Consider the following 26,475-nt stretch of genomic DNA (forward strand, 5'->3'; position numbering starts at 1 on the left):
ACTCATCTTAAAATTTTCACATTACCCTGACATTTTGAATATGAATTGGGATTTAATATAGTTTGCATATTTTTGAATAAGCAAATGTAGATGACTGAGGTGTGATTCCTTTTGCACCATTAGTAAGCTGCTTCTAGAAGCTCCAATTTTGAGTTTTCTGTACTTTGAAAAAAACTGTTTTCAAACTATAGCAAGAGCCTATAGATCCCCAGGTTCTTTCCTGCCCTCTCCTCTGGCACTTGTTAGGGGGCTCTGCTCTTGCTCCTATACCTAGAGCAGAGAAGAGGGAAAACATCTCATTATAGGCGTGCGCTAACTGCTGCATTGCTCATTCTGCTGCTAGCTGCAGCTCACTGGCCCCTGCTTTTTCTTGTCACCCATGCAGACATGACTCTGCTTAGAGCCTCACTTTTCAGGTTCTTTATCCCCAGGACAGTCTAGTGAAGCAACTCTCAGCACCAGTTAATTGTATAGGTCTTGTTCTAGCACTAAACTTGTCAGGCAGCTGTGCTATCTCCAGGGGGGTTTCTTTGTTGGTCCTTGACTTACTATGAAAAACAACTGTGTTACAAGCTGGTTTGGGACGAAAATATCACAACTCCAAACTAAATCACTATGCCAATGAGTTATACCAGAATCATCATAAATTAGAATAAAGCTATACTACTACCTGATGGAAGTATTAGTTTTTCTTCTAGCCTTTAGTCTTTATGATCAACTCAGACAAGTACCAAGGATTGTTTTTTATTTTCATTTTTATTTTTAACAATACTGACTGAAAGTCCACTATGTAACAATATCTTGAGTTCAAATTATACTCATTGGGTAAATGAATCTACATAGTAAATTCACTGATTGCTTCTTTATGGTTCCAGGACTTGGCTTAACCCTTGGGGCATAATAGATACTTAATCTTTGTAAATACTTGAATATATTAAAGAGAATTGGACTATGTGGTATGTGTAGGCAACTTGGAGAAACTATGTAAATTCTATTTCATTTTTAGGAGAAAAATGAATGGATATAGAAAATAAGTGACAGACCATTGGGTTTCTCTGAGACCTTTCAATGGGAGGATAGTCACAGGAAGGAGCCTCTGAGCCCCACTCTGGCATCTCCCAAACTGTGACTTTTTAAAGACTACCTCTAAGTCATATTGAGGTTAACTTATTGTGTTCGTTTTTTTACCAGGCGAAAATTAACCAAATTTTCATTCAAAGTTATGTTTTCTATTCTATGAAAAGCGGTTGTCAATGAGACACTCAAGGTCAGAGTTGATATCTGGCTTTATCTTCCTTTAAAAATGAATTTAATGACTTCATTAAAATCCAGGGATATATGAAAGGCAGCAATACTATCACTCAGCTAACAGAGATTTACTTATCAGAATTTCAAACAAGGAATTCATCAAGCTACAAATTTCTTCCAAGGAACAGAACTGTCCTGTATTCAAAGAGCAGAGGGCCATATCTCCTGTCATGCCCTTGATGACAATTCTGACGTTGACACGTATTCTAGTATAGGGCTAAAAGAAGGCTGCTTCCTGTCTCAGCTAGCTCAAGGTCCAGGAATCGATCAAGAGAAGGCAGACGTAAGGATTTCCTCTTCTTTAGAAGCCAGAGCATCCTGGCATGACTATTTTGAATCAGGTTTCCAAATTCTCAAGTTAACCTATGTAAAGGTCCTTAAGGCTGTTTATCCTTCTAGGTATCCTCAAGGCTGAGAAGTGGCCTTTGAGTAGAGTCAGCTCCCACAGTGGCTCAAGACCCAAGGCAATTCAAGAGAAAAAAACAAAACAAAACAGGTAAGTACAAGAGACAGTAACTAAGGCTTTGACAGATAACCACTGAAGGAAAAAGCACACACACACACACACACACACACACTTGCACACACACACATACCCCACTTATGAAGAGATTGAGACATAATCTGGCAGTGATTTTTTTTATCTTCAATAAAGAACTAAATTCTTTAAAGAAAAATGGCATAATTAGAGTAAGACTATTTTGACTCAAAGAATCTATGGTTCTGTCAAGTTGACCTTCTTTTTGACATATTTGTCTTTACCTCAAGACCTTTGCACCAACTCTTCTGCTACTTGAATGGTTTTCCTCTGTTTTCACATGACTGACTTCTTGTCATCATTAGTAATTTTCAACTTAAATATCGATTTCCTCAGAGAGGATTTTCCTGACCACTGGAAAAAAAGCAGCTCATTACTCACCTGACATCCCCCTATTTTAATTCTTTGCATTGTTATACTCATCAGTATCTAATATTTTTATTGTTTGCCTTTAGAAAATGTGTTTTTTAATCTTCTCCCTCACTTTGGCATAACATAAAATCCTATGAGTACAGGTTCTTGTTTTTTCCCTTTCTATCCCTTTGATTGACACATAATAGATATCCAATGAATATTCACACAGTGGATGACTTTTTCATTACCAGAGGTTAAAAAGTTACTTGGATTATAACTGATTTTTAACAAAGAGTTGTTTAACTGCAATTGAAGACTAATAATAATGGGAGGGGCAGATTCCAATAGAGCTATTTCTTTTTAACTCTCACAATTGCATATTCTTCTTCTGTTTGCTAATTTGGTGTGAAATGGCCTTGATTCTTTGTCTTAGCCATTAAAAAAAATCAAACTGTTTCTTACAAGTTTTAGTGAGTTTTAGCATTATATTGATGTTTGATTTAAAGGCTGACATGATTTCTACATATTTCACAGTTGATTAAGCAACCAATCAGAAATACACAGAAGGGTCACATTTATGACATTCCTTTACTTTTTATATGATATATATAGACCTTTAGATGAGGAATATAATATTTAGATTAAAAATGCCATGGCATTACTTTTATTTTGTTGTGTTGCATATTGCTTTCCTCATTAGTGTTGTCACGTATGTGGTTTACCTCTATTGAATAACGAATGACAAGTGAATGCCATTTAAATTTAATACAGAGTTTAGTTATCATGGCTTTGTGATGATAAGCAGGATCAATAACAAGCAACCGACTTATTCTCATATTAGGTTGAATTATAATTGTCAAATATTTATCAGTTTTGCAAACCTAGTGATCTCCTAAAATAACCCCGGCTTGACAATCTCCTATTAACATCAAGAGAGTGTTGTGACACCTGATTCCAAAAAAGTACTGAGTATTACTTAAATATGCTGACAACAAATCTGCACCAATTGACAAAAACAGTCAATGCGGAAGAAAGCCCAAGAAATGAAGGGAGCATATTTGGGTAACTCTAACATACCCCCATTAACAGACTTGAGATTGAGATTGGCATATGCAAAAATGTTGCTCTTTCCTTAATCCACCATACCAGTGTGTTTTAAAAAATTCTATTATCAACCAAGAGCTCCCCTAAAATATACCTCGAGGCCCACTTCCATTCTGCCCATAGCACACAGTGTGTCTGTGACTCAGTCCTCATGCTGTGGTTCTTACTTGAACATGGTGAAAAACCGCGTGAGGTGCTCTGGCCCCCACTGCATCCTGGACCCCAGCATCCTGCTAGATTTTGCTGACATTAAACAAAATCTTTAGGGTTCAGGAAGGTTGGGCAAAGACATCAGAGGGAAACATGCAACAATGTGGAACATTGCTGCTTGGCCTGTTGGGCTTAACGCGCCAAAATAGCCCAGAAGGAATAGCAGAGCCTTTTGAAGTAGCTGAGATGCTTCCCTGATGTCACTTCTCTGAGTTTTAGATCAATGCCTGGAAGATGAATCAGAACATGTGAGGAGAGTCACTGAGGGGAAATGTGTTGGAAAGGTTGCAGGAGTGAAGCACCCAAGCCCGGAGAAAAGGTGGGGTGAGATGTGCAAGCAGGAAAAAACAAAGGGCTGAGTCATTGGAGGCCTAATTGACAATGGCACAGCTGTGACAACAATTTGCCGGCGGCCTGACCTATTTGATGAAAGGGCCTCCGCTTTCCTTGGAACCTCAGAGTTGCAATGGCTCATAGAAACGCACCACTCATGTTTCCAGCTGGCTCAGCCTCATAAATACCTAAACTCACAAGATGACATTTTTAATGCTCTGCAATTGCTATTCTGCGTTTATATTTATTGCAATTCAACATATCCATTAGTGCATCTATCACTGATAAGTTTGTCACTGCTTCAGGAATACAGTCCATCATGCTGCATCAATTTTACTTTACAAGCTATTAATGTACTATAATGCAGCTTATAACATCGTGGGGATATATTTGATTAGGGAGGTGCCAGAGTCAGTCAGATTGAACTGAGACCCAAAATCTTTATTTGTTTATTGTAAAGATGAACAGCCTTGGTGCATAGTGAATGTGTTAATATAACAGGTGTATCTTCTTCACTTTCTCAAGCAGGCACTGAAAAGAACGAATTTAAGCAATCTATTTTGACTCACAACAGACTTACAATATTTTGTTGACACTTGACATGTTTATTCTTTTAGCAAAATTATAATCATGTTTTAATATTTCCTGCATGCAATTAGCAGCTTTATTCAAGAGACAACGATGGCATATGAGTCCAGAAGATAGGACCAACTATGGCTTTCTGAAATGAGGTAAATAAACATATTAAAACTTTAGCAAATAAAACAGAGCTTTTTAATACACGAGGTATTTCCGGATGCTGTAACAATTTCTGTGAAAAATAAACAAAACAAAAGACACCTATAAAAATATTTGAAACTGTCTAGAAATTAACAGGTCACATGAATATGAACTATATCATTTCATTCTATAATTAGAATCTGGCAACTCACCTTTGGTGTCCATGGCCTCCAGAGGCTGAACTAGGTCAGTACAGTGTGAGCTATTCTAACATTTCTGGCCATAATACAATTCTTGAGCCACATTTTAAATCTTATTGTACCAATTGCAAATTATAAAGGAAGACTTATGCACTTAAAAAAAATCTGTTCGTGAAGTGTTATCAAACCCACCTGTGAAAACTGCTTTTTAGAGAGTTGAACACGGTAGTCAGGCAGATGTGCGCTTGAACCCTTACTGAGTTACTTTTCAAATGTGTAGCATCAGGCAAGGTAATAATTTCTTTAAGCCTCAGTATTTGTTTACTGAGGATAATAAGACCCAATGCATAGACTGTTCTTAGAATTCAAGTGAGATACCCGGTGTGGTATTTCTACACAATGTCATGCACATAGTTACTGGAAAAAATTAGATGGCCCTGTATATGATTTTACAAGATGATTGCCAAGCCCGGACTTAAAACATCTAAGTTCAGAGTATCATACCTGTTATATAAAAACATGATATATGGGATCCCTGGGTGGCGCAGTGGTTTGGCGCCTGCCTTTGGCCCAGGGCGCGATCCTGGAGACCCAGGATCGAATCCCACATCAGGCTCCTGGTGCATGGAGCCTGCTTCTCCCTCTGCCTATGTCTCTACCTCTTTCTCTCTCTCTCTCTCTCTCTCTCTCTCTGTGTGTGTGTGTGTGTGACTATCATAAATAAATTTAAAAAATCAAAAATAAAAAAAAATAAAAACATGATATATAATACATCTGCACAGAGAATCTTTGGTAGGCCCTACAAAACGTGGACATCCGTAATAAGGTAGGGTAGGAGCACAAGATTCGCTTTTCACATTATGTCCTTTTGTGGCATTTGATGTCTTGCTATTTGTCCATATTATTTTTATGGTAAAATCCATAGTTTAATTTTTTTAAGGATATAATTCACTAAAAACATCAACACATTATCTGGCACATAATGAAAACTCAGCAGATGTGGGCTGTTTTTATAATGGCAATTTTACATGCTCCTCTTCCCCCATGAAATGTGACCGGCATCTTTGCTGCTACTTTATTAAGTAGTGTGAGGTCTGACTCTGAGTTTTTAAAAGTGGAAGTTGTTTGGGAACAGGCAGATTTATGAAGTCGGTGGGATAAACGTCTCCAAGTGTGTGTGTCAGGAGGCCCCGGCAGTGTGAGGGGCTGCTTCCAGAGACTCCGAGGCCTGTGAGGGCATTTTCAGAAACACGGTGTGCAGGAGGAGGGGTCAGATCAGGGTTTCCCATCTTCCAGGAGGTGTGACAGGTTCAAGTCTGTGTGGAGGAGGACCAGCAGGATGGCCCTGGGAGCAGGGTCCATATCAACACCAATAGCTGAAGGACCTGAGGACCTGGGGAGCTGAGGAGAGGGGGCCCCCTCCTAGTGACAGTTCCAGGGCTGCCACACAGAAGAGGGATTCGACTTAATCTGTGTTAGTTCCTGAGGGCAGAACTGGGACCACTGAGTAGAAGTTAAAAAAAAAAAAAAAAAAAAAAAAAAGACCTATTTCAGCTTACAGCCGCAGCTAAAACCCAGCATGTCATGATTTATAGCAGCAAATGCTACCCTAGGCAAGGATAGACTTTTCTGTTAAATTCTGAAGATAAAATGTACCAAAGCATCTGGATTCTTACAAGGATAATGTCCCAAACCTAAACTGAATAAATAATCCCTGCAGATACGGTGTTACAAAGGTTAGATACATCTAGAGGATGAACTCTGCGTCTGCTGCAGGGCCTGGTGCCATCCTTGGCTCTGGCTCATTGCCGCCCCCACCTGTATTCAGAGCCCATCAGGTATGATCCTGCCTCTGCAGTGCTTTTACCCCATCCCTCCATTCTGGTGTCACAATTTACAGAGTTCAATACTGGGCACCCCTGCCTGCTGACGCTTGGCTTGTCTCTCTGCCTCCAAATCCCATACCTACCCCCCTTTTAATCCCTTGTGGCCTCGTAAGATGTGTTTCTTCTCATTGCAATGTAAACTCCTTGAGAGTCTAAGTGCAATAGATATTTGCTTTCTAGAGTAGAATAAACCTCAGTAGATTGAATTACACCCCTTTGTGAAGAGTTAAGGAGGCAATTACAGATTTAAATAGTAGAAAACCATTCACTACCTCTTTCTGACCTTTAATCTTGCCAGAGATCATCTATCTCTGATGGTGGTAAGCAACAAGAAAATATGAAACACATAACCAGAAGAGGATCTCTCTCTCTCTCTCTCTCTCTCTCTCTCTGAGAGAAAGAGAGGGAGAGCCTACAAGTGAGCAGGGGGAGGGGTGGAAGGAGAGGGAGAGATTCTCAAGCAGACTCCCTGCTGAGCCCATCTTGGAGCCCCATCTCACCACCCTAAGTTCATGACCTGAGCCACAATCAAGAGTCAAGAGCTTAATGGACTCAGCCACCCAGATGCCTGGGGAAGAGGACTTTCAGATAACAACACATGTCTAAACCTGTGTCACTCATTAAGGAGTCCTCCTAATAAGGATGTATATTATTCTTCAGTGTTTCTAGGACTGGGTTAAGGGTAGTTTTGGATTTATGCATGGGTACTATTTCAAATATTTTCCAATCATAGCTGTATACAGATTGACCAGTACTGCCTTTAATGCTGACACAGATTTGGGGGCCTCTACTATGCTAGACATTGACTCTAACTGTAGGGAACTCATTATCAGTCCTGGAAGTACAATGAGCAGAGGCCAACCTCAAGAAGGCACAGGGATACAATACTTTGCTTACATTGGGTAGTCCAACAATTTCCCTACGAGTGAGTCTTGGAGTTATGGATGTGTCACTCATCCATTCAGGCTAGTGGAATCTTACAGATGTCAAGTCTTGTCAACAGGCATCCTCATTTTTCTCTCTGGTCTCCTATATCCTGTTCAAAAGTATATTTGAAAGTTTTAAATAGCCAATGCAGGTTTCATAAACACTTTACCTAAAATGAGGCAAGCAGGATAGGAATTTAGCCTATGCATCAAAAGGGGTGGAACCTCTGAATCAGGTTCAAATGTTACAGTAAACTACACCAAATGTTTGCTCTAAAGTTCCAAAAATATAGCTCAAATCTGAAAATCTAGCACATCAAAAATAGCCTGTATCAGAAATACTTTTTAAAAAAACTTCCCATTACTATTTATTTAGGGAACGAAAAGCAACTGTACTGATGGGAAGGAAAAGGCATTACTTCTAAAATTCCACAAATCAAATTTTTCTTACACCTTACTAGAAATTGTTCTTGCACTCTTTAGCTCAATTTAATAAACTATTGTCATTTACATTTGCTCTGTGCCAGGCATAGTCCCGATTGCTACTGGATATACACAGATTAGACAAGTCATTCTAGACAGGGCAACTAAAGTCTAGGCAACTGACATCTTATCCTAATCCTTATCTGGATTGTATTTTCACAATAATTTATTTATTTAAAATATTTTATTTTTTTTATTCATGAGAGAGAGAGAGAGAGAGAGAGAGAGGCAGAGACACAGGCAGAGGGAGAAGGAGGCTCCATGCAGGGAGCCTGACGTGGGACTCGATCCTGAATCTCCAGGATCATGCCCTGGGCTGAAGGCGGTGCTAAACCGCTGAGCCATCTGGGCTGCCCCACAATAATGCATTTAATTTTTAAAACATCTATTATCATGAGCTGTAACTCCCTAAAGGTAAGAACCTTTTCTGTCTTATTAACAAGGTAACATCTAGCACAGTGATTGCCACGTGATAGGTGTTCAAAAAATGTTTGCTGAGTGGATGAATTAGTAGATGACCAAATTATTGTATTTCAAAGTAGAGTAACATAACTTCTTTGAAAGAAATCCCCATAAAGCACTGGGATTCAAAGATAGGCATGTTACATTAAAATGGACATGGGTGGGCATTAGTGAATGTGTCGTTTGAGATAGCCACTAAAAATTTATTATCGCATGAATAGAGACTTGATCAGATTGAGATATCCCCTCTCCATCCCAATACATTCTAAAACTACAGTTTAACGTTTTGATCTCTGAAATGTCTCATTGGGTGGAGGAGAGATATGCAAAAGACAATGTTTAATTATTGCCCCAACTTGCACCTACCTGCAGAGCCTGTGCCGTCATTGTCACCATCCTTCCTAAAACAGAGAGAGGGAGTGATCTTTGCTTGTGTTTATAGATGACAGAGCTGAAGGTATTTCATGCCATGTGCATGAGTGCAGACCACAAGATCAATGGAGCCCTGCAGAGAGTTCCACAGGCACAGTGTGAATGACTTAGTCCTTTCCTAGCCTAGGAGCTGCTGGTGGGCAATCCTTTTGCTGTTAGCCTACCACTTGTGTGTTTACTCTTGGGCAGTGTGACATTATTCCTCTAGCGTGAGCCACCCCATTCTGAGTGCTTCATGCCAGCATGCACTCCTGTTGCTACCCAGAAAATGACAGCTTTTCCACATTGCCTCTGGTGGTGACTCACAGCATCCCTATCACTTGTGATCAATGGCTTTAGCTCCCCTTTCCTCTGTTTCTTTAACATCTGCCTCTGTTGGTTCTCCTCACACTCTTAGCTCAGCAGTCCTTGGTGGTAATAGGCTTGGCTTTGATGCCAGTTGGCTTGCAGAGTAGGAACTCAGTGTTGGTGACCCCTTCTTGTCATTTGAGGTTACGCAGTCATTACTGGCAAAATAAACACAAGATATCCTGAACTAGGATGTGACTTGGAAATGTCATTCTTGATAGGGCTGGATCAATCAAGAAATTTGGGGTGATTCCATTTGTTAGGAGTTAGTAGTTTGGTACCCTGTGTATCGATGCATCTTTCTAAGGATCTCATTAGCCCTGAATTGCCTATTGGTATTCTGAATATATGCTACTCCTTTGTTGCACTGCATATGCATGATATATTATCTCCTTTGGATTTGTGATGAACAGCACCATGTAAACTTCAAAAATAATCCACAATTGCTGATTTTCTCTTTCTGGGGATTAACCAGTACATATTAATGGCCATAGGACTTTAGAAATCACAATCTAATGATATGTAAGAGCATCTGAGGAATTTTCAAATGGCATTTCCATGTTCTTTATCATATCTTCTAATATAGTCAACTCAAGGCATATTCCACTTTCTGGTGTCATTTTGAGATCAAGCTTAGGAGTCACACTAAATCTAGGCAACACAATACCACTGATAGCAGGGTGTCTAGTAACATTGGCTATGTACATATCTAAACTTCAACCAATATTATATTTATTATTTATAATAATAAACTAAAAATTTCATTCTCTAACTTCCATTGACCATCTACTGACTAAAGCTTATGTTCAGTTATAATAAGCAGCAGACAAGGATTATTGCTGGAAAGTGTAGTCTCTAATTTTAAAGATCAGTACTATACATTTTCCCAGAGAATCTAAAAAGTTCCTTAAAACTCTTTTTTTCTATCTTAATTCAATAAAGTGGATGAAGTATGTAGATGTCTGTTAAGCTATTTTCAGCTTGGGTAAGTGTAAATGTTAAACCCAAATGCCAACTTTTGATTTATTTCAATGAGCCATGCTGTCTCTTTAGTATCAAACTATTAACACATGTAAAACTGTGAAGAGAGGTTAATATGCAATATTTTCATCTACTTGACGTATTTCCTTTGACTTGATAATAAATGCCCTACCTACATGAGTCAAGCCTTTTTTGGTTCTAAGTCCAGTCATTTAACCTACCTCCACTTAACTAATTCTCTAGGTTGATAGATGCCCTCTCTTTCCCCTATAAAATGCACTAAAGCCCACAGGCTGCTAAATGCAAGTGTTAGATATAAGTTCTTCCCATCATTTTTACACACCTTGTTTTCTCTTAGTAAGCTGAATGCTTTTAAGAGTTAACGATGTTTGTTTGCAAACCTGGTCATTTTATTTTGCAGTATCATAATTACATAATTTAATTTAGTATCTGTGTCCTGATGAATTAAGGTGAAAAAGAGAGAGTAGTTTGGGATTACAACTAAATGAAATACTTGGGAAAAGTTGGTAAGGGCAAATTGTTAAAACAATATTGCTCAGACAGAGTGATGTATGAAAGCACTGAATTACTATATTATACACCTGAAACTAATATAACACTATATGCTAACAAACTGAAATTAAAGTAAAAACTTAAAAAACCCAATATTGCTCAAGAATCAGGTGTGGGCAAGACAACTATGAATCCCGAAAAAAATTATAATTTAGAAGACTTATGTACCCAGATTGCTTTATATTTAGCTCAAAACTCTATTTCACCTTTAAGAAGGCTAAATTCAAAATCATGGTTATTGCATTTTGGCTGTGGCTTGTACAAGAATAATAGTAGAAACTCCAAGTAACAGATACAAAAACAATTAGAAGTAAATATATACATTTTAATATTTTAAATTAAGGGCATAAAAGTGTCTGTTACCTTTATGAATTCCGAATTGAACAGCTTTTTCATTTAGCCAACCATCTCTTGGTTTAGCTTCTTTTGGAAAATAGATATCTCCAGTAAAAAGCAGACTCTGGCTTGCAGATTTACTAGACTAATACTGGGACATTATTGAATCCAATGATGAGCTAAACCATAATCTTGGAAACCAAGGAGGCAGGAAAGCTGGGGGAAGCTCAGAAGCAGGAGAGTAGTTTGTGACTATTCTTACTACATTCCTACTCACATGAGCCCTAGCACATTTCAGTCTGTGTCTCTAGATTTTATTTTATTTATTTTTAGTATTTTTAAAGTTACTACAGTGTAGTTGACCTAGAACATCCTATTAGTTTCAGGTGTACAACATAGGGAGGGATTCAACAATTCTATACATTACTCAGTTCTCAGCATGATAAGACTAGTCACAATCTGTCTCTAGGTTTTACGTTTCAAGTTTCTGGAAAGGAGAAGCTGAATCTGCTATTCTTGAATAAGCCACCTATTCTGAATTAATCATTTATATTCTAGAGGAAGAGGTTGGTTTTATAGTCATGAATCAAGAACTATTTTTGGAAAGGGATAGCTGTCATGAATCCTGCACCTGCCCCCAAGAAGAATGTACTACACCCTTAAAATTGATTAAGAATTAGAAAAAAATGGAAAGACATTTAGTAGTATATATAATGAGGGGGAATTTTCTCCACCAGAATTCTGGGGACCTTCTCCCAAAGCTGAAGGAGGTTAGAGTGCAGGATGAGGGTATAATTCCTGAGGACATGACAGGAAGAAAGGATCACCTATAGGAAAATGGGGTCTTTGGACGGTAGGGTATGAGTAGCAAGGGTCTAAAAGAAGGAAATCAAAGGAAAAGCAATATGGTGCTGAATGGCTTGGAACTTGGAATGAGAGAGAGACAGAGACAGAGAGGAATAGAGATAGAGATCTTGGCATCTGTCTTACGTATGGAACGCTGAGGAGAAAGAAGGTCTAAAGGAGCTTTTTTTTTTTTTTTTTTAAAGATTTTATTTATTCATGAGAGACACACAGAGAAAGGCAGAGACATAGGCAGAGGGAAAAGCAGGCTGCCTTTGGGGAGCCTGATGTGGGACTCAATCGCAGGACCCTGGGATCACGACCTGATCCAAAGGCAGAAGCTCAACCATTGAGCCACCCAGGTGCCCCGAGGACCTTTCAGAACATTTTTAGAGTGAAACAATGCATCAATACCTGTACTCTCCATTAAAAAAAGAAACAAAACAAAACATGTCAACATCATTTTTAAAGGATTTCTGATTGTTGTTTTGGATGAGGGAAAGCAGGTCACTACAAGGCGGCCATAATTATTTATGCTAAAATATCAATAATGTAATACATACTGACCACAATAGTTCAGATTTAGTACTGCTTTTGGAAATCATTGGTGTTCTTCTTTACTCAGAAAAGTTGTATCCAAACACGTTTACACCATTCAAAGTAAATACAGAATTAGACACCCAGTTTCTAGCCCTTATTTCTACAATTAATAGGTCTACAAACTAGTATTTCTAAGCCTCCTTTTTGTTACTCATAAAATGTGGCTGATAAATATGAATATCAAATCAGCTGACATGTGCAAATGTGTGCAGTACAAAAGCAAAATATTCTAGCATGAAATTATTACTTTTTGTCCACGGACCTAGAATCCTAGAAAGGTAGAGATAGAATAAAACAAACGTTAATAAACATTATTGATAAATGGATAGAATCCATTCTGTAGTTTTTACTCACTTCTCCTTTATTACCCCCTCTGGAAGATCACAAAGATCACTCATGTTTCTCTTCTCTGGCTTCCTCAACACATTCAGGTCTTCTCTAGTTTCTCCCCACATACTTCCAGATAGGATACAGCCTCTAGTTCTCTTCCCACACAAGCCTGAAACAAATGTGTGGTGTCTTTTTCTTTTTAGGGTTTTATGGCCTAGAGCTATTTGGAAATAAACACAAAGAACAAAAATAACACTTTAGAGAAGTTACCAATTCTCGAGATACATCAATTGGGCTTTTGTCTACATGGAAGCGTCTGTGTGTCTAGCCCATCACAATTTCTCATTAGCTTTTAACTTTAGAAGGTCTTGGAGATGTTATTATACCCTTGGTATTTCATTTTTTTATCTCTGGGTAGGACTTCTAAGGTCTTGATACAAGTTTTCCAGTTCTTGAAGAAAACTGGATTTGAATAACCTCCTGTTTCCTCTCCTCTTCCTGTCCTCACACCCTGTTTTTGTCTATGAGGTGAAACCGACTCATTATGGATGACAATCTGAGAATTCTGTTAGGACAAAATTGCAACATCCCAGTGTGCTCAGCATCGAGCAGATCCTTTGCAAATTAAGGAAACTCCTAACAAGTACCTGCAATTTTAATATCCCTTTGTTTCTTAGAGAAAAAAAAAATCACCTTAGGTCATTTTCGACAGATATAATTTGGGCCTCCTGTATGTGCTGGATGAAAAGGGACATGTATGAATTAGTTTTTACTGCACTCTGTATTGCAAAAAGATTATAGCTTTCCATAAACTTAACTCATAAAATGACATTCAATATAAGTTATTTCTTTCCAGAGAGATTCCCATGGAATGCCTCTAGTTTTAAAATAGTACTCATTGTTTATTGAACTAACTTAAAAGAAATCAAAAGTGATTATGCTTATGTTTTCTTAAAGAAGAAAAAAGTTAGATTTTAATCTATTCATGTTCCCTCTGTGAGAGTATGTTCCAACTGAGAAATGGGACAAAACAGGAAATACTTTATGATTTTTTATGTGAAAGGGGGACTATAACCATCACTTCTGTTTAGTTTATAATTTTTCAAGTGTTGCCAGCCTTTCATCCCCTCCTGATGGGGCACTTCTTAACTTTCATCATATACAGTTATACAAATGAGTATTAACAGAGGAAAAATTACATGAATTATTTAGGAAAGCCAAATGCTTTGAGCATTACTGTGAAAAGAAATAATTCAGCATTATCCTTATCATCCTTTGTGTGTAAAAAGCCAATATTAACTTACTCTGGGAAAAAAAAAAGAAATATATCTTCATGCCAAAGTTATTGAAAAAACTTTTATACATATGTAATATATATTCTTATATTATGTATATTAGATATACATTATATACTACATATTGTGAATAAGGTACATATTTTTCTAGAGATACTGTGTCTCTGAATGTTGTAGGTGTGAGTGGTATTTAAAGACCATTTATTAAATGCTACCATGTAATTCCTTTCACATATATAAATCATTCCAACCACAATCACTAAAGTGCTTTTAAATGGTAAAGTCCTGTATCAGTAGGCTGTATTACTATTATTACTTGTATGGTTTATTTATACCCCTATACACTGCTTTTTGCATTTTATGTATTCTTTTATTTGTGAGAATTATTGACAGCACAATGAACTTTCTAAATACCACAAACTATGCAGTGCACAAGCAATCTGAGGGAATCATTTAGAATTTTGAATAATAAAAAATGAAATCAATCTCTATTTGTGCAAGTTTCTAGTGTGTTATGAATGCAATGTGATCTTGGTATTTGCTTATCAAAGGAATGCACTAAAATATTGCAGAAAAGGCCATGGGGCATAGAGAACTCTATTTTATTATTTCACTGTCCTTTGACTCTTAATTCCAAATTCCTCTCTCTTCTGTTGGTCTTATTAATGAACATTAACAATGAGATAAAAGTCTTCAGTCTAGTGTTTAACAAAAAGTGGTAGAATTTCAACTCGAGTGAAGCTTCATTTTATAGAAGATTCTGTGGCTAATGAATAGTCTGCATTTTGATGTTTTCAGATCTTATTAAGAAAGCCTAACTCAATGAACAGTTTTCTTACTCAATGATTATTTTCTTATGTACTCTTCTCATTCAAGTTAATTCAGTAGATATTGATTGAATTGCTATATACGCTTCTGAGGTGGTCCTTTAAAATGAGTCCATCTAGTGTTTTCTTCTGTTCTTGTATTCTGATCTTGTATTACTCTGCTTAAGACTCAAAATCCTAGTAAATAGAATCCAGTTGGCCAGACTTAAGAGCTGTAATATGGTGGTAAGAGCAAATTTTGGCAGGAGGAGCCAAAATTGCTTTGACCCCTTCGAGGTAAGATAAGTACCTGAATTTATCTCCCTAAGACTGCACTCACTGGGGAGAAATTTCTGCCCAAAAGTAATATGGAGTGGAGTGTGGTCAACAAAGGGGGATAGATAATGATCTCTATAGTCAAGAAGCCTAAGTGGAGTAGGTGGATATTTAGCAGAACCTTAAATAAAGTGTGGGTTTCAGATAGACAGAAAGGGAGCCAAAAGCATTTCAAGAATGAATCCATTTGAATTACTAATATCCAATCATTCATTTTCTTATAATCTGTTGAAAGAGATAGCCATGCATCAAACAATCAATCACAGAGACAGTAGCGTTACAAGCTATGAAGAATGTTTGGGTCTCATAAGTTAGCCACTTTGTAACATGAGTCTTGGTAAAGGTTCCTAGTTTACTTTATCTTTGCCTGAATTTCACTTGGTCAGTACTAGCTTTATTGTGAAATACTAACATATGTACAACTTTTCACCTTCCTCACAGGGGAATTAAGACTACTGTGAGTTTTATTAATGACTCTGATGCCCTCAGAGGGAGGTTCAAAGTATTGCAAATAAAGGATTTGAGAAAATGATTTTCCCCAGTTGTTGCTCAATTTGAGTTTCAGTTGTGCCTTTTACTTGTTATGTGACCTTGAGCAAATATTTTAGATGCTCTGGTTCTTCAGATCCACATGTGAATATGTGATATTTATATCATTGATTATTTGATCCATATTAACTATAATAGATTACAAATTGTTTATAGAATTAAGTATTTTGCTAATTACATCCCTTACACTAAGACCAATAAATGCATTCTGGAACTTCTGGATTTAAAACCACAACAATTTTAGAGTTCTATGCCATTTTTAGGGGAAAAAATAACCAAATAACCAAATGGTTCAATATGAAGTATGCATGCACAGTATAAGAATGAGGTTGAAGCTTTAATATTCCCCCAATAGCTTTCAATAATCTTGTAAAACTAAAATTATATTCATAGAAATTTGTATAAGTGCTATTTCTACTTTTCCTGGTAGTTTGTAGGCCAATGAAACGATATCTCATTTTCCATCATCAATATCAGATTTCTCAGTTTAAAAACATAGTGAGAACAAATAAATATATAGTTCTTTCTCAATTTCTGCTCCAAAGAAGCAATGATGTGTACTTTAAAAAAGCGGACAATGTAAGCAATGCTTATGTGACTAGCTTGGCGACCTTCCTTTTAAGTATTTTTAATTTAGGTCTTTCTGATTTGAGGGGAAATGATGAGTCAGAACCAGCCTTGTATAATTTGGATCAGTAGCTGGTTACCTGGTTATATGATATGACTTGAGGGGGCAAATCCAAGAGTATCTTAGCGTCCAAAGTATCTGGAAAATCTCACCAAACTTATTGAAAGACCTGGTTAAGAATTAAAATCTTATCTTGGGAAGAGCAGAAAATTAATTCACTAATGCCTGGAAACATGTATATTCTCCTTTCTATATCCGGTCCCATCGCCTTCTGCTCCTCCCAAAAGAAGCCTCCTTCATTCTTTCCCAAATATTCCTGTAACTACCTGACTTCCAAGTCTTCTTATTCTGGAATCAACACCCCTTTTCTCTCTTTTTGTTCTAATTCTATATTAGCCTCTAATAGCTATATTAAGCCTTTATAGCTTAAACTCTGTCTTCCATAAAACCTTCATTACTAACTCAAGTTGAAAGGCACTGTCCTTTTTCTGAACACATATGAGCTTTGTGGTCTGTATGACTTAGTTTTTAATCATTTGGTTTTGCCTTGTGACATCTAATCTATTGTATGTTTAATTTTTTTAATTGTTCTTTTTCCTTGTTTTTCTTTATCCTCCCCCTCATTATTCCTGTTCAATTTATTCTTCACATATATCCAAAAGGATCCTTCTAAATACCACTCTTCTGTTTAAAATCCATTGCCTATTGCACAACCAATTAGGTCTAAATTCCATACTTTGACTTATGAAGCCAATGGGTCTTTCAAATCACATAATACATAGAGCTCTTTCCTGCCTCAGGGCCATTGCCAATACTATTTTTTTCTGCCAAGAATTCTCTCTGCCTATCTTTTTTTTTTTTTTATGTGGTTATCTACTTCTTATTCTTTAGAGCTCTATAGATGTGTTACTTCCTTTATATTCTTTCTTTGTGTCATCAAAATATGATTCTCTTTGGGTTCTCTTTTATTTTAAGATCATATTCCTTTCTTTCATCTCTATACTGATATTTCCATTTATCTCTCTTTACTCTTCACCATTCTCCACTGCTCTCTGCTCTGGAGACTTGCTTTGTGATCTACATCATTGGCTTTCCTGTTTACTGGATTTGATTTTGGTTTGGTTAATGAGAGCTGAGACTCACATAGTAGGGAGTGGGGGCTACATATTTATTTCCTGGCTCCCTCCTTTCCAGACCATACAGGGTTTCTTGTAGTTATTGCATATTTGCATTTTACAGATGAAGAAACAACTCAGAATGGTTAAGAAATTTACCATTTACAATTATACAGCTACAAGTGATAGTTTCAGGATTTAAATTTAAGTATTTTCTCTACATCATTCTGCTTAACAATTGAAACAATCACTTTGTCTAGCTTTTATTTCTCAGTCTAGTTCAAAGCACTAGCCTGAGCCTTGTTTCTTTATCTCTTTGCCTCTAAAATTACTGTCTCTTTAACTTATGCTCATGATGGGGGATTTGGGGAAATGTTGTCATAGTATTTATACCCATCTGTGTTGACCTATAGAATCCCTGCAGAATTTATTAAACGTGTTAAAAAAATATTCAGACCATAACAAATAACCAAGAGTGATTAAATTAAAAAACAAAAACTACCTTGATATATATCCTCAAGACAAGTATAGTAATAGCTTATTTTTAAGAATTGTTTGAACTTAGTTTTTAGCTTAAGTAAAAAAAATTGCTTGAGATTTTACAATATTGAGCTCCATATACTGTCTACTACAACAATGTTTTTTTTTTTTTTTTTTAATGATAGTCACAGAGAGAGAGAGAGGCAGAGACACAGGCAGAGGAAGAAGCAGGCTCCATGCACCGGAAGCCCGATGTGGGATTCGATCCCGGGTCTCCAGGATCGCGCCCTGGGCCAAAGGCAGGCACCAAACCGCTGCGCCACCCAGGGATCTCTACTACAACAATGTTAATGAAACTTACGATGAGAGAAGATTTTTAAAATCATCATGGGACAAACCCTTTAGAATTTCTATATTAGATTTTGTTAACTGGATAAAGTTTGCTACTTGGGCTTTATTAATTGAGAGAACAAATACAAGGGCTAGTATGTAAACTTGGACAGAATGCAAAATTCTTATAGGTTATACATATTTGAAAGAGTTGAGGGGAATAATTGTTTAAGCCTTGAAAGTTGGAGCTTTTTACATATTTTGCTAAAGCATTGTATGTCCGATACCTCATTCTTCCCTTAAATATGAAGAGCTCTATGAAAAGGCTTTTATTCTCTTAAGGAGATCCATTAATCTCCTTAACCATAGGAAAGGCAAAAACCTTGAAGGATGAGAATGAACCTTAATGTAAATACAGATAAATATGGCGACAGCTGTAGCTGAATAGTTACAGAATTGGCTTGAGAAACGAAACCTCTGTAGTAGACACACACACACACACACACACACACACACACACACACTTTGGATTTATTTATGAAACAGCGTCTTCTAAACACAGAAACTTGCATTGCAGAAAAGGCAATTAAATAGAACAGCATGAGGTTGTCAATCACTTCAACAACTAACAAAAGCATCTACTATCAAAGCAAATAATGTAAATGTGCAAAAAGGTAGCTTGCTATCAAAGCAAATAATGTAAACATGCAAAGGCAAAGAATTCTCTATATCAAATGTCACCATTTTAATGTTTACTGTTTTTGTGAATGTTTTTGTATATGCTTGATACTATATCAGTTGTTCTGAAATTTTACATAGAATTGGCTATTATCACTACTTAGAGGATTTGGTCACCGTGTGAAGCTTTTGAAAGAGGCTGGGACTTTCTTTCTCCTTTTTTTTTTTTTTGTTGCTGTGTTGTACAAATAAATGGACAGTCACAGCTTATCATCACTTAAAGATGCATGTGCATGCTGCAGTTTACTGAAACATGATTGGCTGCTACATAAATCAATCTGATAGAGATCGGTTCCATGACGAAGAGATAAATCATTAGCCAGAGCTTTTGGAATGTAATTCATTTTAGATAGTGATTATTGATGATTTAATTTTAGCAGTACATGTACATGTCTAGATCATGATTTTATATAAAATGTTAATGCAGAAGAATATATTCATTTTGAAAGTGAGTATAAAGAAACCAAGTGGAAGTTTTCATGCAAAACATGTTAATGAAATGGCAGGCTTGCAAAGTCCCAAGTTCTTTTTGTTACATAAGCTAGAATGGAGCATATTCTCAGGAAATTTCTTAAATGTTTTCTTAAGACATGGTAGCTCAAAGACATGGCTCCAAACTTCATTTGATTTATCGCACATTTTGGATTTACATCTTCTGTATCTTTGCCTCCATTTCTACTGTTCCTTGTCCTCTAAGACCCACTATTTCTTATTCATTTCAACTCAACAATATTTAGTGGTTGTCCTCAAGAGGAAAGATCCTATGCTCCGAAATGTACCATTTGTTTTCTATCACGCCGATAAGTAGGGCATGAGTCATTGTGTTCAATGGTGCTGATGTCAGTAGCTCCAGGTGGCAGTGCCATGAGGCTGGTAAATTCGCATTGAGAGGTGGACCAGCTAGATGGTGCCCGAGTCCCCTGTCTCTAAGGAACATCGTTGGGAAATTAACAAGATGGCAAATTCAGTTTATTGGAAAACGTCCAGGAAAAGTTATATACTGTAGGGAAAAATACTTTGAAAGTCTACTTGGCGTGAAGATGAGCTGATCAAATACAATAGCTAGTCACCAGAATATCTTCTCAGAAATGTCTTTGATTTACTGAGTGAAGTATTCAAATTTGGGTCATTGATGTGAAATGCCACTAACAGGAATCTTCCTTCTTAATCTTTCCCTCATAAGGGAAAGATTTTTTTTTAAGATTCATTAATTTATTTTAGACAGAGACAGAGGGTGGGGAGGAGCATAGGTGGAGGGAGAGGGGCAAGCAGACTCCCCAGTGAGTGCAGAGCCGTATGTGGGGCTTGATCCCAGGACCCTGAGATCATGACCTGAGCTGAAGTCAGATGCTTAACTGACTGAGCCACCCAGGCATCCCATGAGGTCCTGTTTTGAATCAATGTGAACAAATATTTTCACTACGCTGGTTTGCAGGGGCACCAAATTATTGCCCTGCCCAAATGTCTGATTTAAGTCCCTAGAGAAGAGGGCAGGTGAGAGTACAATGGCAGACCTCACAGAGGTTTTATTTCATGTCTCTGGTCTTTGCCCCTGGCTAGCTCAGAGTTAGTCCTCCTGGGTTTTCCGATCACTCTACAGCCATTAACAAGAAAGTCCATCTCACTGAGGAGACACAGTATATTAAAAATCCTAGTTTGAGATCAGTTTTGCAGTGTTCTTTTCCATCCTCTGCCTCTCCATACCCAATCTGTCTAGTCTTTGCTTTTCCCTCAGAAGTGTCACCATCGTGTCTAATTCCTAACAGTTCCTCAGTTGTTCTACACCATCTAAAATCTGTCAGCCTCCAGAATCCAGTTCTTGCCTTATCCCTGTCTGCCTAGGACTCTGCTGTTCACTTATTTCTTTTGATTCTGAGTGATTTCAAGCCACCAGAACCTCTCCTTAAATCATACTGGGTGCTTCTTTTTAGTGGATAACTCCCTAGTGGAACGGGGTACTCAGGAGGACGCCAATATTTGATTGAAAATGAATGAGTAGAACCCAGAAACATCCTGCCTTTTAAACATACAACTCCTTGCCCCCGCTTCTTGATTAAAATAAATAGAGTAAGATAAAGCAAAGATTTTATTCTGAGAAAGTTTGAGCCATTGGAAAGAATGAGAATGTTCAGAGAGAAGCTGGCATATATGATAATATAGAGGATTATATTCTTTGAAGATCACATCAGGTTTCCTTTTAGGAAAATAAATATTCCCCTCTGTGGCAATCACAGAGGATTTGAGGGTCTTGATTCCAGATGAGAGAGAAGTAAGCTAGCCATAGCAACATGAAGGGTATGTGTGTGTGTGTGTGTGTGTGTGTGTGTGTGTGTGTGTATAAAAGGGATTTTAGTAGGGAATCCCTGTGGAGGTACACACGTTCTGGGGGAGAGTCCTACAAATCTAGTGGTAGCCTGTCCTATATTTCTTTTCTTTCTTTTTATTTTTCCCTTGCAATTTCTTCCCTTCTGTTATTCCTAAGCCTTCAGTGAAGTTTTGCTAAATAGCTCAGCTCGCTATTGCCTGTGCTCTGGGGAAAAACGGAGATAAGCCCGTGTCTACACTTGGCACCAAATGGCATGAAGGGAGCAGAAATGGCAGAGTCAGATTCAGGCAGCAAGAGGTTGCAGGCAGAGGGTGTGGCAGCAGACAGAGACAGATGGCTGGCTGAGGGGGAAAGTGACAACCAGCACACATTCTTGAACATAAAAGCAATCTCGGGGATTCTCAGAGTTACTAGGGCACAAGAAATTGCTAAAAGACCAAAGTCTCTCAGGGTGGGGTCTCAGAGTATTGTTGTGGAGTCATTAAAGGGAAGGGTGACCCCTGGAGGCCAGAGCAGCCTACAGCGCAAACTTGATTCACCAATTCCTTCAAGATGCATTCCTTGGTAAAGAATAAAAATTGCCCACTCCACCCGAAATGCCAGCTAAGCATTTTGAAAAAATGCATTATTTTATTAGAGCTTCTTATTGAATTAATGTACAGTTAGGGCTAAAGGAATAAATGCAGACTTAGCAGTGTTTATCCTCCCAGGCACCACCTGCCCTTTGATTATCCTGAGCCAGAGTTTCCAGTATCCGTACTCTTCCTGAAGAAACCACAAAACATTCCCAAAGGCCCCAGTGTCCTCTCACCCCCTTCCGACCCTCATCCACCACCAAAAAGAGGTCTGCTTGCTAGTGCAGTGCACTCTAACTAGCAGTGCATTTGCTCGAGTTAAATGTTTTCTCCTGTCAGTCTAGTGAATAAACTTCTTAATGAGATCTGAATGTATTACATACTTTGGTTTACCAGCAAGCCTATTGGTGGGCGGTCTGTATGCAGCAGAGACATGTTCTTTACTGAAGCTGCATAGCCAGAAAGTTGTGTTTGCAGCTTGATCCTGAGGGCTGTTGGGATCTGAGGGGCTTCTGCCGAAGCAAAGGGGTGCGCCCTAGCCCTAGTCAGTGAAGGACTGTAGCCAGGCCTGATGGATTATCTTTGAGCTTTGGACAAATAAGCTAGTCCCCTTTCAAAAATGACACTTTCAATTTTGCCAGTTCAGAAATAGCTTTTGTCTCTAAGTACAAGTTATGATCCCCATTGCTTCACAACTTACCTTTGGATCAAAAGTAGATTTGTTCTATAGCTTGGCTACTGAAAAGATCCACTTCCTCTTTTTGTCCTAATCTATGACTTAAACAGTATAACATATCATACAATTCCTAATGGAAAATATTTTCCTAAAGGGCAACACACAAGAATTATTTGACCAGCTTTTTGATTCAAGGAGGCAAGTGCCAGAAGGGACACAAACTGAGATTATTTTAAATCTGTAATTTAATTTTTTTTTGAAATTTTGGTTAGTGCAATTGCTTAGGCACCAAATAGGTAGTGATGATTGTCCCAGAGTTAAAAAATCAGAGCAAGAGGTTGTCATTTATGGTGATTTGACTTTATGGAAGTCTCTATGAATGCTGCAAACTTTTTCCAAGTGATGTTTTTACAGAATTGCTTTTAAAAACCCCAGAGGGTAAATAGTATTCTCAGAATAAACAGAAAAATGCTGACCTTGTCAGATTTAGCTGCTGAAAGCCAAGCTGTTTTAAGACTTGGAGGATCAAGGGTCATGGTTATAAACAACGCAGATTAAAAAAAAAAAAGGAAGAAAGTAAGAAAGCCAAAAGAAAAAAATATATATAGTGGGCTACACATGGATATAAATAATAAATAGGTTGACCTTGACAAGCAGGATATGAGATATATTTATGTAAAAATAAAGCAAAGAAAAAGCAACCTCCCCCCCAAACAAAACCCCCCAAACCCAGAGGCCCAAAACTACTTGAGAAAATGTTTTTTAGAGCATATTTAAAGCCGGAAATGAGTCACTTTAACTTCATCTGTTTTTGGTTTCAGAAGGGGAGAAAGGTCAAAGCTTCTTTGTTTTAAGTAAGCTGGTCACTACTTCTGAAGTGTAACATGATAGGGTTCAGGATCCTTAATGAAACAGGCATTTCCCAGACACCCAGAGCTGCAGGAGAGTTCTTTGCAGTGGCCGGCAAGAACTGGGCTTCCAGAAGGTGTCTTAAACAAAAGCAAGGCGGAGCATGACCCTTTCCTGACTTTGGTATCTGGGTGGGTGTCTGTAGCCACTTCAGTGGAGAGTAAGATGCTGGAATCAGCCACTCCTTACAGCAGTTTCATATATTATGGCACAGTGTAGCCCTACAACCAAACTATTCCAGTTCTCTTCAGTGTAGGAACTACACACAGAGCTTTGTGTTTTATACGCTGCCCTGATACAAGTGTTGTTTTTTGTGAAGCCTAGACAAAGAAACAAGTTAGGAGACTATTCTCATCACTGAGAGCACAAGCACTGACTTCTAAAAAATTCAACAGTCCTTAAATCTACTAGATTCAGCATCCTTCCAAAGGGAATGTTAAAGTGTAATCTGGCTCAAAGAGTAGTGAGGCTGAAGCTGACTGAAGAGGAGACGGATTTCAAGGAGTAATCCCAGACCCTGCTCTGAGCTTTAGAGGCCCAAACAAACTGCCATCTTCAGCAGGAAAGATAGAGTGTCTCCCTTTCTATATCTTCCCCAGACTTATCAGGGTAAGGAGGTCTAGACCCTGAAGAGGAAGGAGTTTTGAAGCACAGAAACAAAATTTGTACATGTAGTTAGATATTGAGGGCTTCCTCGCCTGGAAAAGGACAGGCTGGTGGCCGGCCTACCCTTTGCTGCCCTCCTCTAGTCTAGCTGGAGCATGTTGTTTCACATGTACCTCTGGACTATAGGCTGCTTGTTCCTGACTTTGACTCGGCAACCTTTGTCAGGCCTGCTGTATTCCTGACCTTGCTTCCTATGAGCAATATATTCACTCTGGGTCATCACTACCATGCCTGTCACCATTTTGCTTAATGGTTGGAGTTTGATGTTTTTGACCTTGGATTGAACCCGGTAATGAATAACTTCTCTATACTGGCTCGGCGGCTGAATTATCAGTGCCTTTCCCTGGCAATATGCATGTTTTCAATGATTAGAAATACAGCCTCCAAGGAAGAAAAGGGGGTGATGTTTACATGGGCTGGGCCTAGTTGCAGATTCTGGAGGTGGATATTCCAGCAGAGATGCATGTTCATAGAAGTGCTCCAAACTGTTTTGTGTAAGAACAGAAGCTATTCAACATCTAGTACAACCTGCTCCTTTCTCTTCATCCATTTAAGAAGGGTGAGGAATGTTTCCCAACCATGCAGCTCTTTATAGTTTCTCAAGATTTTTCATCTATATTATCCCACCAAATTCACCATGACCTTGAAAACTTAGTAGAGAAACTATTATCATCCTCCAAGTTTACACTACTAACAGATGGCAGGTCCGAAACAAAAATCCATGTCCTATTGTCTCCAGTACCTGCCATATTTCTACCACTCTCTGGCTCTCTCCTGCTTGCTGTTATAAAAATAGTAAACCCACAGTTGGAGAGTTCTAGATCTTTATGGAACCTTTAAATAATGTCTACTTTCATTTTATTATTGTTATCATTGTCATTATTATTCTCACAAAAGTGGAAATTTGGCTCTGAGGCAAAGAAGTGGCTTACACAGAGCTGTTAGTAGAAAACACTACATCTTCTGACTTTGAATCATACAACAGACACACATTCACAAGAAAAGAAAAAGAAGAGAGATTGAGATAGATTCATAAGACTCAGGAGACAGTTACAAGGAAGTACTCATTTCATGGTAGTGAATTTTAGTAAGGCTAGCTTCTGGTATGAAAAACTTCAAAATAATTAGATTTTTCTTAACTATGGAAAATATGAACAGAGTCTAGTTGTTGTTTTTTTTTATGATTTATTTATTTACGTGAGAGTGAGAGAGCATGAGCAGGAGGGGCAGAGTGAGAAAGAGTGAGAAACCCAAGTAGACTCATCACTGAGCCTAGAGTCTGATACTTGGATCAATCCTGTCACTACTCTGAGATCATGACCTGAGCTAAAAACCGAGAGTCGGATGCTTAAGCAACTGCATCACCCAGGTGCCCCACAATGGCTAAGTTTTTAGTTAACTTTTAAAAAGCTGATTCCTTATAGTTCCTTTCTTTATTGAATATATTCTGATCCATAAGACATCATTGGTGATATACATATGACCAGACCTAGAATCTACTCTCAGAGGACTCTTTGTATCAAAGGGTATTGTGGCAGTTTTAAACCACGAATGCAAATTCTTTGACATCCCTCCCATCAAAATTTGGGATCTGTGACTACTTCCCATGAATTTAGGTGGGCTTGTGACTGTTTCAGCCAATAACAATGATGCCACAAGACTTCTTAGTCCTATATGGTCACATACTTGATGACCTCAGCTGACATGTAAGAACCCCAGCAATCGTTATGAGGCCACCATGCAGGAGAGACAACACACATACTCTACATGTAGGCATTGGCTTTCCTGTCAACAGTCCCAGATGACCTCAATCTTTCCATCAGCCACACCAAAGCACCAGAATGTGAGCAAAGTCATCTTTGACACTCCCTACCAATCCATACCACCTGAATACTTCACAGTGACTGTCAACATCCCATGAGATAGAAGAACCACCTGGCTAAACCCTGTTCAAATTCTTTATCCAGAAAAATCACAAGACATAATAAGAAGGTATGAAGTTTTGGCATTTATTATATAGCAATAAATAACCAGAACAAGGATATAATAAATAAGTTTTAAGCAATTCACAAACAATAG

The 26,475-nt window shown here is 38.0% G+C and overlaps 1 long non-coding RNA gene across 3 annotated transcripts in view; it reads left to right on the top strand.

The window, feature by feature from the left end:
* Window positions 1–26,475, top strand: part of LOC112653364 (uncharacterized) — a 175,703-nt gene that overhangs the window by 83,655 nt on the left and 65,573 nt on the right. For all 3 annotated transcript variants that reach the window (XR_004814428.2, XR_007409714.1, XR_004814431.2), the window contains 2 exons: window positions 1,708–1,804; window positions 4,507–4,578. This is a non-coding gene — a long non-coding RNA (uncharacterized LOC112653364). The remainder of the gene's footprint in view (window positions 1–1,707; window positions 1,805–4,506; window positions 4,579–26,475) is intronic.

The sequence above is a fragment of the Canis lupus genome, chromosome 3 (genome assembly GCF_003254725.2).
Source record: "Canis lupus dingo isolate Sandy chromosome 3, ASM325472v2, whole genome shotgun sequence".
NCBI lineage: Eukaryota > Metazoa > Chordata > Mammalia > Carnivora > Canidae > Canis > Canis lupus.